Here is a 12,965-nt window from a genome sequence, read left to right on the forward strand (position 1 = left end):
AGACTAACGTGGCTGCTAACGTGGTTCTTCCTTGCTTCCTTTGTCCTGAAATCAAGCAATAAAGTGCATCAAAGTTCTAGTCCAAGTCATGGAAATGCAACATCCAATTTGTCATTAATTTCATGCAAAATCCTCATGAAATCATGTAAAGTGCACAATGTATGCTTGAATCAAGATGTAAGTGAATATCTACCCAAAACTAGCTTATTTTCTAAGGAAATGCATGAAACTTCCTTAAAAATAGTAAAGAAAAGGTCAGTGAAACTGGCCAAAATGCCCTGGCATCACAACACCAAACTTAAAGCTTGCTTGTCCCTAAGCAAGTATTGGAACAAGAGAATGATGAATGGAATGCCAAGAGAAATGAGTCATTCTTGTGGAGGTCATGTCCCTGGTTTTATGGTGGTTTCATGCATAGCAACTTAGGTTCATTCCTGGCTTTCAGACCTTTATCATGTCCTAGAATACTCACTGTGATTGCATCCCATGAGACTTTTATTCATTGATCCTTTTGTTGTCATTTCAGCACTTATTTGTGTTCTTAAGCTAAGTGTTCTGTAAGGGGGCAACTCTTTAAAATAAGCTTTCAGCCAACACTCCCAAACTAGTTGGTTCAAGGTGCTAGGTGTTGAAGCACCCCTAAGGACTTACTTCTTCAAGTCTCTCCCCCATACATACACACCACAGGCATATGGTTTATTTATTTTCTTTTCTTGAGACTTTGGTCTCCAGCACCTCTTTGGGTTACTAAATGCTCTGTAGTGAGGGTTACTCTTGATAGTGGACTTTTAGCTGATAATCCCGAGTTAGTTAACCCAAGTTACCAAGTGATAAGGCACCCCTAAGAGCTTATTCATCCAAGTAAATCCCTCATACAGGAACACCACAGACACATGCCTCAAGATTAAAACCATTGGTGCCTAGCCTTATTGCTTACTCTTTTTCTTTTATTCATTTTTTTCCACTTTCATTTTTCTTTTCCCCTTTTTCTTATTAGGATCTTGTTATTTAGTTAGTCTCATGGGGTGTGTTCAAAGCATAGTATTCATGACAGATAGTTGTCTTCCCACCTTGTGGTTGAACCAACTTAGCTAACTTATGACCGCACCACAAACTAAGGAACTTACTCCATAGTATGAACTCCACTCTGGTCTTTTGCAAAACACTCATTCTCTTTTCATTTGATTCAAAGGGACAAGCATACAAGTGATCAAAGTAAGGATGCAGTGACATAAAGGCTAGCAATCATAGACTTATTCAACCAAGAACTTAAAAGACAGCATTTAAAAGGTTCAAACTATCATGGAAGCATGTTCTATTTCATACAAGATCTTTCTTATTTAAAACATAGAAAGGGATGAACCAAAGAAGGAACTCCATCACCTTTTACTCATGTGGTTGCCCATGCTCTCCTCCTTGCTTGTCCTCCTTGTGTCCCTCTTGATTGCTCGTACTCCCACTCCCTTTGCTTTTTCCAATCAGCTTCTTCCAGAAACCACCATCTTCCATCTTCTTCTTGAGTGTTTCCTTCTGCTGTTTCACCTTCCTCTCTTCTTGTTCTACAAAATATTTTTGGACCTCATCATATGTAGGGATGGCATAGTGTAGATGATGCATATTACTAGATATGTAGTTCAACTTGGCTTGAGTGTTTACGTTAAACTCCTCCCTATGTAGTTGCCGTCCTTCATTAAGTACAGTGAACTCATTGAATGCTTTCATCTGAGCTACTTGCCACTGATTGAGTTCCTGCAAATGCTTATCTTGACGTTCTTGCCTCTCAGTAACTTGGTGGATGGCTTGAGTGAGCTGGGAGTATTGTTCCTGTTGCTGCTCCATTTGTTGTTTCTGCCACTCTTCTTGTTGACTCATCCAGTTGGACTGAAAGTTTAGTATTTGCTCTTGTCCTTCCATATGTCTCATCCCCAGATCTTCAATGGCCCTTAGAAGGTGATTCATGTTCAAGTTGGCTGGGTCATGATTCTCTTCTTGTTGATATTCTTCTTGATGAGGCTCCTCTTGGTGAGCTCCTTCTTTCGCTTTTAGCTTCCCTATTTTTGGCCTTCTTTGTTGCTGAGCAGGTGTAGTATAGACAAGACGCTGGATTGTAACTAGCCTCCCAGGGTTCACCCAGTCTGGATTACTATCCTCGAAGACCACCTTAGCCTTTGTACATAGTTTGAGAATAGTGCTGGGGTACCAAAGCCTGGCACCCGAATCAGCCTTCTCAGCTGACTCTTGAATCCCCTCAGCTATGAGTTCATGCACATTGATTTCTCCACCCTGTACTAGGTAATGTACCATAGTCGCTCGATTAATATTGACCTCTGAATTATTTGCAGTTGGGAAGATGGACCTCCTTACGAGTTCAAACCACCCTTTGGCTTCCGGGCTAAGGTCTCCCCTCTTGATGAACCGGGGTCTTCCATCTGCATACCTCTCCCAATCAGCTGCTATAACACAAATGTCAGTCACAATTTCTGTGAGCTCATCATTGTCAGAGCTCTTACTTATCCTTGCATGATAATTGGGCTCATCAAAATGTGGTGATTTCAAGTGAAGAGTTCTTGTTATAGCATTTGGGCTGAAGTCTACCTCCTTTCCTCTTACATAGCTTTTGAAGGTTGGGGCCCTGGTTTTGTCTTCTCTAACCACATTTGTGTAGAACTCTTTGATGAGGTTTGCATTGATCTTCCACTCTGGATTAGTGAGCCTTTGCCACCCTCTTTGTTCAATTTTCTCCCGAATCTGTGGGCACTCGTCTTCATTGATTTGGAAGGTTAACTCAGGCAATATCTTCTTGATCTTGATCCTTTCAAATTCTTGTTCATGGAAGGCAGTTTGAATCTCTTCTCATCGAAAGGAATGTTCTCCATTGGTTCCTTCCTCTTTTGCCTCTTGGAGCTTGATGATGCCATGAATTTGAGTTGCTGTGTGAGGGGATTGGAAGGTAAGGATAGATGAGGAATTTGGATGGTTAAGACGAGGTGTGATGAAGGGGTTTTGGATGCCGAAAGTGTGAAGTGTGGAGAGTGGGAATTTTAATGTGAGGGGTAAGTATGCACTAGGACTCATTTATATAGGGAGATTATGAGTGAGTAGAGGGTGTGGATTGATGGAATGGTTGCTTGACGGACAGTTGGGGTTGTGCATGGAGAAAGGACAAGGATCATCACTTTATGAAGGTTATTGGTTCGGTCTCCAAGGGTCTCCTTTTTTCAATGTTGCATGGCAACAATTTCCAATGCATTCCTTCTTGAGACAAGGGTGTAGTATCTCTTCATAGAGTGGCCGAACCTTTTTCATTTAATTATCCAATCAATCCCCTTCAATGCTCCTCTCTTTTTCCCTATAAAAATAAAATAAGAAAATTCAATATCATAAAAATTAAACTTTACGGCTAGTATAGTAAAGAAAAAGGATTAGGTTGTTTATTCATGAACACCAACTAACTAACTAACTGTGCGTCCTTATATGCATATCCGTGGCACCCTGGGGTGACACCAAACTTAGTTTGGAGCACTGTGATGAAAAGTTTTGTTCAAAGCTCCAAGACTAGGATGCTCTGAGTTGCATCCATGTTTTCTTGGCATGCTTTGAACACCAAACTTGTTCTTCACTATATACTGCATAATAAGGATTTTACCAAGTGTTTGTCAAGTTTGGGTTGGAATTCATGAATATTGACTTATTCACTATTAAAGGCATATAAAACATGGGTTGCCTCCCATGAAGCGCTTCTTTAGCATTACTAGCTTGACGTTTCTTCTTCATCAGGGAGGTTGATAATGCTTCAAGTCCTCCCTTCTTACCTTGGACTTATATCCATTGGTTGTATCAATGATTTCTACATGTTCCAAGGAGAGAACTCTGTTGATAGTGAAGACCTTAGGTAACTGAGATGGTACAGTGGGGAGATCAGGGGGATATCTGGGAAGTAAGCTGAGATCACTTTATCCCCTGGAGAGAAGTCCTCGGTAGGGATCTTCTTGTTCCTCCACCTCCTTGGTACCTTCTTCTTTGTTCCTTTTGATGTTGCCTTGCTCTTTGTGACTTCTTCTTCTAAGGGAATTTTGTTGTTGTCTTCACATGTCTCTGGTGGTTTAGATTCCTCCAGCTTTTCCTTGAGCTGTGACAACTGCTTATTTCCTTGTTCATCAAGCAAGGGCTTTCCCAGCTGGGCTGGTTGTGCTTCAATGCTTGCTTCCTCTTTCAGTATCTTATTATGATCTTTGCTTGGTTCTTTGTTCTCTTGGTCTGCTTCTTGTGAGAGTTTGAAGACATTAAAACTGAGTCGTTCATCATGGATCCTCAATATTAGCTCCCCTCGCTCAACATCTATGAGTGCTCTGGCTGTAGCTAGGAACGGTCTTCCCAATATGATTGGGTGGGTGTGACTCTCTTCCATGTCCAGGATGACGAAGTCTGTGGGAAGAAAGTATTTCCCAACCTTTACCAACACATTTTCCACCACTCCTATTGCTTGTTTTTGAGTTTTGTCAGCCAGCCTGATGACTACATCTGTGGGCATTATCTCATTGATCTATAGCCTCTTCACCAGGGATAAGGGCATTAAGTTGATGCTTGCTCCCAAATCGCAGAGTGCTCTATCAAACATTGTTTCTCCTATGGCACAGGGGATGTGAAAACTCCATGGGTCCTTTATTTTTGTAGGCAACTCTGGTTGAATAAGGGCGCTACACTCCTTGTTCAATACTATAGTTTGGCCTCCTTTGAGTGAGCTTTTCCTAGGGAGCAGTTCCTTCATGTATTTGATGTATGCAGGCATTTATTGGATGGTCTTGATGAATGGTATGTTGACATGCAGAGATGCAAACAAGTCAAGAAATCTTGAGTATATTCTCTTCTCAACAGCACCCTTGAGTAGTTGGGGAAAGGGTGCACGGTGCACGAAATTGGAAATCACAGTTCTTCACAAATTCGCACAACTAACCAGCAAGTGCACTGGGTCGTCCAAGTAATATCTTACGTGAGTAAGGGTCGATCCCACGGAGATTGTTGGCTTGAAGCAATCTATGGTTATCTTGTAACTCTTAGTCAGGAAAACAATAAAATAATTCACTTATCAAATTTGATTGCAAGGAATAAAAGGGCAGAACACAAATTATACTTGTATGCAATGATGGAGAATATGTTGGAGTTTTGGAGATGCTTTGTCTTTGAAATTCTGCTTTCCTCTATTTTCTGATTCACGCACGCACGTCCTCCTATGGCAAGCTATGTGTTGGTGGATCACCGTTGTCAATGGCTACCATCCATCCTTCCAGTGAAAAGGGTCCAGATGCGCTGTCACCGCACGGCTAATCATCTGCAGGTTCTCAATCGTACCGGAATAGGATTTACTATCCTTTTGCGTCTGTAACTACGCCCAGCACTCGCGAGTTTGAAGCTCGTCACAGTCATTCAATCCCTGAATCCTACTTGGAATACCACAGACAAGGTTTAGACTTTCCGGATTCTCTTGAATGCTGCCATCAATCTAGCTTATACCACGAAGATTCTGATTAAGAGATTTAAGAGATATTCATTCATTCTACGGTGGAATGTAAGTGCTTGTCAGGCACGCGTTCATGGAGGAATGATGATGATTGTCACGCTCATCACATTCATATTGAAGTGCGAATGGATATCTTAGATAGGAACACGCATGTTTGAATGGAAAACAGAAATACTTGCATTAATTCATCGAGACACAGCAGAGCTCCTCACCCCCAACAATGGAGTTTAGAGACTCATGCCGTCAAAAGGTACAAAGTTCAGATCTAAAATGTCATGAGATACAAGACAAGTCTCTAAAAGTTGTTTAAATACTAGACTAGTAAACTAGGTTTACAGAAAATGAGTAAACTAAGATGGATAGTGTAGAAATCCACTTCTGGGGCCTACTTGGTGTGTGCTGGGGCTGAGACTTAAGCTAATCACGTGCATAGGCTGTTTTGGGCGTTCAACGCCAGCTTTGGATCCTTTTCTGGCGTTGAACTCCAACTTGTAACTTGTTTCTGGCGCTGGACGCCAGACTGCAACATGGAACTGGCGTTGAACACCAATTTACGTAGTGTATCTTTGAGCAAAATATGAACTATTATATATTGCTGGAAAGCCCTGGATGTCTACTTTCCAACGCATATGGAAGCGCGCCATTTGGAGTCATGTAGCTCCAGAAAATCCATTCCGAGTGCAGGGAGGTCAGAATCCAACAGCATCAGCAGTCCTTTTTCAGCCTGAACCAGATTTCTGCTCAGCTCCCTCAATTTCAGCCAGAAAATACCTGAAATTACAGAAAAACACACAAACTCATAGTAAAGTCCAGAAATATGAATTTTGCCTAGAAACTACTGAAAATAAACTAAAAACTAACTAAAACACACTAAAAACTATATGAAATTAACCCTAAAAAGCGTATAAAATATCTGCTCATCACAACACCAAACTTAAATGTTGCTTGTCCTCAAGCAACTAGATAAATAAAATAGAATACAAATAATTTAAGAAGCAATAATATCTCGGAGTTTTTGAGTGAAGCTCAGATTCTAATTAGATGAGCGGGACTAGTAGGTTTTTGCTTCTGAACAGTTTTGAAATCTCACTTTATCCAATGAAGCTCAGAGTGATTGGCATCTATAAGAACTCAGAATTCAGATAGTGATATTGATTCTCCTAGTTTAGTATGTTGATTCTTGAACAGCTACTTTATGAGTCTTGGCCGTGGCCCTAAGCACTTTGTTTTCCAGTATTACCACCGGATACATAAATGCCACAGACACATAATTGGGTGAACCTTTTCAGATTGTGACTCAGCTTTGCTAAAGTCCCCAATTAGAGGTGTCCAGGGTTCTTAAGCACACTCTTCTTTTTGCTTTAGACCTTGACTTTAACCGCTCAGTCTCAAGTTTTCACTTGACACCTTCACGCCACAAGCACATGGTTAGGGACAGCTTGGTTTAGCCGCTTAGGCCAGGATTTTATTCCTTTAGGCCCTCCTATCCACTGATGCTCAAAGCCTTGGGGTCCTTTTTATTACCCTTGCCTTTTGGTTTTAAGGGCTATTGGCTTTTTGCTCTTGCCTTTTGGTTTTAAGAGCTTTGGCTTTTTCTACTTGCTTTTTCTTTTTCTTTCTCTATTTTTTTTCTGAAGCTTTTGTATTCACTGCTTTTTCTTGCTTCAAGAATCATTTTTATGATTTTTCAGATTATCAATAATATGTCTCATGTTCATCATTCTTTCAAGAGCCAACATATTTAACAGTCTTAAACATCAAATTCAAAAGACATATGCACTGTTCAAGCATTCATTCAGAAGACAGAAAGTATTGCCACCACATGTAAATAATTAGAATTTATCTTATTAAAAACTCGAAAAATATTGCCTCTTATTCTAAAGAAATTCTTCTATTTTATTCATGTTTAATGATGATGATATAATTAAATTATAGCTTAATTGGAGATAAAATAAAAAATATAGATACTAATTACTACTATATGACTCCTAAGGTAAAACTAAAATAAAAATAGTTATCACAGAGTTAAGGCTAAGATTGGAATTTAACAACCTTTGTTCTGGGAAGTGGATGTTCCTCTAATCTGCGAGGTGCTTGGTCCTTCAAGAGATAATTTCTGGCGCTTCAATTCCCTTAAATCACGCCCTTGCTCCTCCTGTTCTTTAACCAAATAGCAAAGAATGCTACTTTGTTCCTTCTATTCTTTCTTTATTTGTTCCATAGCTTCTTGCATCTTGGTAATAGATGTTTCAAGATACTCCCAGTATTCAGATTGAGGGATTTTTGGGAGAATTTCCTGTGTTCTCTTCTTGATAGGGTCATCCTGTGCTTGTTGTTTTTCATTGATGCTTTGGTGATTGGCCGCTCAACTGAGATATACTCAGTTATTCCCATCCTTACTCCAGCGTCCTTGCAGAGCATAGAAATCAAGCTTGGATAAGCCAACCTGGCATCTTTGGAATTTTTGTTTGCAATTTTGTAAAATTCAGTTGAAATCAGTTGATGAACTTCCACTTCTTTTCCCATCATGACGCAATGGATCATCACTGCTCTTCTAATAGTGACTTCAGAACGGTTGCTAGTGGGCAGCAGAGAATGCCCAATGAAGTCCAGCCATCCTCTGGCGACTGGTTTGAGATCTTCTCTTTTGAGTTGATTTGGGACACCCTTCGTGCTGGTGGTCCACCTGGCTCCAGGGATACATATATCCTCTAGAATCTTATCCAGGCCCTTGTCTGTTCTCATCATTCTCCTATTGAAGGAGTCTGGATCATCTTTCAGCTGAGGTAGCTTTAAGATCTCCCTGATCTTGTCAGGGTGGGTATGAACAATCTCTCCTCTGACCAAGGTCCGATAGTCATAGAGAGCAGATCCAGATAGTCTTTGCTTGTCTGTTTGCCACATATTAGCATAGAACTCCTGGACCATATTCCTTCCCACTTTCGTTTCAGGATTAGCTAGGATCTCCCAGTTCCTGATTCGAATTTGCTCCTGGATCTCTGGATATTCGTCTTCTTTTAGATCGAATCTAACTTCCGGGATCACTGATCTTAGACCCATTATTTTGTAATAATGGTCTGAATGTTCTTTAGTTAAGAACTTCCCTTGATTCCAAAGTGGTTTTGGAACACTCTCTTTCTTGCCTCTTGGAGTGGGTTATTTTCCTTTAGGAGCCATGATCTTAGTGGGTATGGTTTAGTGATCACAGATAAACACACCAAACTTAGAGGTTTGCTTGTCCTCAAGCAAAAAAAAAAAAAAAAGAAAGGAGAGGGATAGAAGGAGAGCTAGTGTAGGATGGTGGATGAGAGGAAGGAGGCCGAATGGGTTTTTAAAAAGGGAGGGGGTTTTCGAAAATAGGGAGAAAGATAAGATAGAAGATATGATTTTTTAAAAAAAATAAGTATGATAAGAAAAGATATAATTTAAAATTGAAAAGATATGAAAGATATTTGAAAAAGATAAAATTGGATTTTTGAAAAAGATAATATGGAGATTTGAAAAAGATATTGATTAGTTGAAAAGATTTTTGAATGAAAAGGGATAGATTTGTTTTGAAAATTTTGAAAAAGAGTTGAATTGGATTGAGAAAAAGGATTTGTGCTTATGGATTAAGATACATTTAATATTTTTAAAGAAGGGTTTTTAGAAATTAGGGATTTTAGAAATCAGGGTTTGTAACATGTTTATGCAAGAAATCATGAATTGAAACATGAAAATTAAGATTAAAATGAAAAATATGAAGAAAAAAAATGAATTTACCTCCTCCCCACCATCCTGGCGTTTGAACGCCCAATAGCTGCATGTTTTGGGCGTTCAACACCCAACTGCTGCTTCTACTGGGCGTTCAACGCCCAGCTGTTGCTTCTTTCTGGCGTTGAATGCCAGGAACTCCTTTGTCACTGGGCGTTTTTCTGAACGCCCAGGATGCTGTAAATCTGGCGTTAAACGCCCAGAAGGAGCTTCTTTCTGGCGTTCAACGCCCAGAAGATGCTTTTTTCTGGCTTTTAACGCCCAGATGGCTATCCTTACTGGTGTTCAACGCCCAGTGGATGCTTCTTTTGGGCATTGAACGCCCAAAACAGACTATTACTGGCATTTTCTTGCCAGTGAGCTCTTTTTCTCTGTTTTGTGTGCAGAATCCTTCTGTAAACCTGTGAACTTATACAATTGACTCTTTACCTTAGTATCAGTGAACTTTATATAAACAAATAAAATCAAGGATAGGGCAAAATGCTTAGAAGAAGTGATGCCCCATGGCTGGGTTGCCTCCCAGCAAGCGCTTCTTTATTGTCTTTAGCTGGACCTTGCTGAGTTTTTAATCTAGCCTCAGCCTTGAGCACTCTTGCTCAACATTGCCTTCAAGATAGTGCTTGATTCTCTGTCCATTAACAATGAACTTCTTATCAGAATCAATATCTTGAAGCTCCACATAAGCATATGGTGATACACTTATAATCACATATGGTCCCCTCTACCGGGACTTCAGTTTCCCGGGGAATAGCCTGAGCCTAGAGTTAAACAACAGAACCTTTTGTCCTGGTTCAAAGATTCTAGATGACAGCTTTCAGTCATGCAACTTTTTTTATTTCTCTTTATAAAGCTTGGCATTTTCGAAGGCAGTGAATCTGAATTCCTCTAGCTCATTTAGCTGGAGCAATCTCTTTTCTCCAGCTAATTTGGCATCAAAGTTTAGGAATCTGGTTGCCCAGTACGCTTTATGTTCCAGTTCCACGGGCAGGTGGCATGCCTTACCATACACAAGTTGGTATGGAGAGGTCCCTATAGGAGTCTTGAATGCTGTTCTGTAAGCCCACAGAGCATCATCCAAGCATCGTGCCCAATCCTTTCTACGGGTACTTACAGTCCATTCCAGGATTCTTTTTAGTTCTCTGTTAGAGACTTCAGCTTGCCCATTTGTCTGTGGATGATATGGAGTCGCCACCTTGTGGCGAATCCCATACCGGACCATGGCAGAGTAAAGCTGTTTGTTGCAGAAGTGAGTGCCCCCATCACTGATTAGTACCCTGGGAACACCAAACCTGCTGAATATATATTTCTGGAGGAACTTCAGCACTGTTTTAGTATCATTGGTGGGTGTGGCAATGGCCTCAACCCATTTTGATACATAGTCAACTGCCACCAGAATATAAGTGTTTGAGTATGATGGTGGGAAAGGCCCCATGAAATTAATACCCCATACATCAAACAACTCAATCTCCAAGATTCCTTGTTGAGGCATAGCGTAACTGTGAGGCAAATTACCAGCTCTCTGGCAACTATCACAGTTACGTACAAACTCTCGGGAATCTCTGTAGAGTGTAGGCCAGTAGAAGCCACATTGGAGGACCTTGGTGGCTGTTCGCTCACCTCCGAAATGACCTCCATATTATGACCCATGGCAATGCCATAAGATCCTTTGTGCTTCTTCTTTAGGCACACACCTACGGATTATGCCATCTGCACATCTCTTAAAGAGATAGGGTTCATCCCACAAGTAGTACTTTGCATTAGTAATGAATTTTTTCTTTTGTTGCCTGCTGTACTCCTTGGGAATGAACCTTGCAGCTTTGTAGTTTGCAATGTCTGCAAACCATGGTGTGTCCTGAATGGCAAACAAATGCTCATCAGGAAAGGTCTCAGAGATTTCAAGAGAGGGGAATGACGTCCCTTCTATTGGCTCTATCCGGGACAGATGGTCGGCCACTTGGTTCTCTGTCCCTTTTCTGTCTCTTATTTCTATATCAAACTCTTGCAGAAGCAACACCCATCTTATAAGTCTGGGTTTTGAATCCTGCTTTGTGAGTAGATATTTAAGAGCAGCATGATCTGTGTACACAATCACTTTTGATCCTACTAAGTATGACCTAAACTTGTCAATGGCATAAACCACTGCAAGGAATTCTTTTTCTGTGGTTGTGTAATTTTTCTAGGCATCATTCAAAACACGGCTAGCATAATAAATGACATGCAGAAGCTTGTCATGCCTCTGCCTCAGTACTGCACCAATGGCGTGATCACTGGCATCACACATTAGCTCAAATGCTAATGTCCAGTCTGGTGCAGAAATAACTGGTGCTGTGACCAGCTTGGCTTTCAGCGTTTCAAACGCCTGCAGACACTCTGTGTCAAACACAAATGGCGTGTCAGCAGCTAGCAGATTGCTCAGAGGTTTTGCGATTTTTGAAAAATCCTTTATAAACCTCCTATAGAATCCTGCATACCCCAGAAAGCTTCTAATTGCCTTAACATTGGCAGGTAGTGGTAATTTTTCAATTACCTCTATTTTTGCTTGATTCACCTCTATTCCCTTGTTTGAAATTTTATGCCTAAGGACAATCCCTTCAGTCACCATAAAGTGACATTTTTCCCAGTTTAAAACCAGGTTGGTCTCTTGGCATCTTTTCAGAACTAGTTTCAGGTGATTAAGATAGGAGCTCAATGAGTCTCCATATACTGAGAAGTCATCCATGAAGACTTCCAGAAATTTTTCCACCATATCAGAGAAAATAGAGAGCATGCATCTCTGGAAGGTTGCAGGCGCATTACACAGCCCAAATGGCATCCTTCTATAAGCAAACACTCCAGATGGACATGTGAATGCTGTTTTCTCTTGATCCTGGGGATCTACTGCAATCTGGTTATAGCCTGAGTAGCCATCCAAAAAGCAGTAATAATCATGACCTGCTAGTCTTTCTAGCATCTGGTCTATGAATGGTAAAGGAAAATGATCCTTTCTGGTGGCTGTATTGAGCCTTCTGTAGTCAATACACATGCGCCACCTTGTAACTGTTCTTGTAGGAACCAGTTCATTCTTTTCATTATGAACCACTGTCATGCCTCCTTTTTTGGGGACAACTTGGATAGGGCTCACCCAGGGGCTGTCAGAAATAGGATAAATAATCCCAGCCTCTAGTAATTTGGTGACCTCTTTCTGCACTACTTCTTTCATGGCTGGATTTAGCCGCCTCTGTGGTTGAACCACTGGTTTAGCATTATCCTCCAATAAGATTTTGTGCATGCATCTAGCTGGGCTTATGCCCTTAAGGTCACCTATGGACCACCCAAGAGCTGTCTTGTGTGTCCTTAGCACTTGAATAAGTGCTTCCTCTTCCTGTGGATTTAAATCAGAGCTTATGATCACTGGAAAAGTGTCACCTTCTCCCAGAAATGCATATTTCAGGGATGGTGGTAATGGTTTGAGCTCGGGTTTAGGAGGTTTTTCCTCTTCCAGAAAAAATTTCAGAGGCTCTTTCATTTCCTTTGAATCCTCCAAATCAGGCTGAACATCTTTAAAGATGTCTTCCAACTCTGATTCGAGACTCACAGCCATGTTGATCTCTTCTACCAAAGAGTCAATAAGATCAACTTTTATGCAGTCTTTTGATGTGTCTGGATGCTGCATGGCTTTGACAGCATTCAACTTAAACTCATCATCATTGACTCT

The sequence above is a fragment of the Arachis hypogaea genome, chromosome 13 (genome assembly GCF_003086295.3).
Source record: "Arachis hypogaea cultivar Tifrunner chromosome 13, arahy.Tifrunner.gnm2.J5K5, whole genome shotgun sequence".
NCBI lineage: Eukaryota > Viridiplantae > Streptophyta > Magnoliopsida > Fabales > Fabaceae > Arachis > Arachis hypogaea.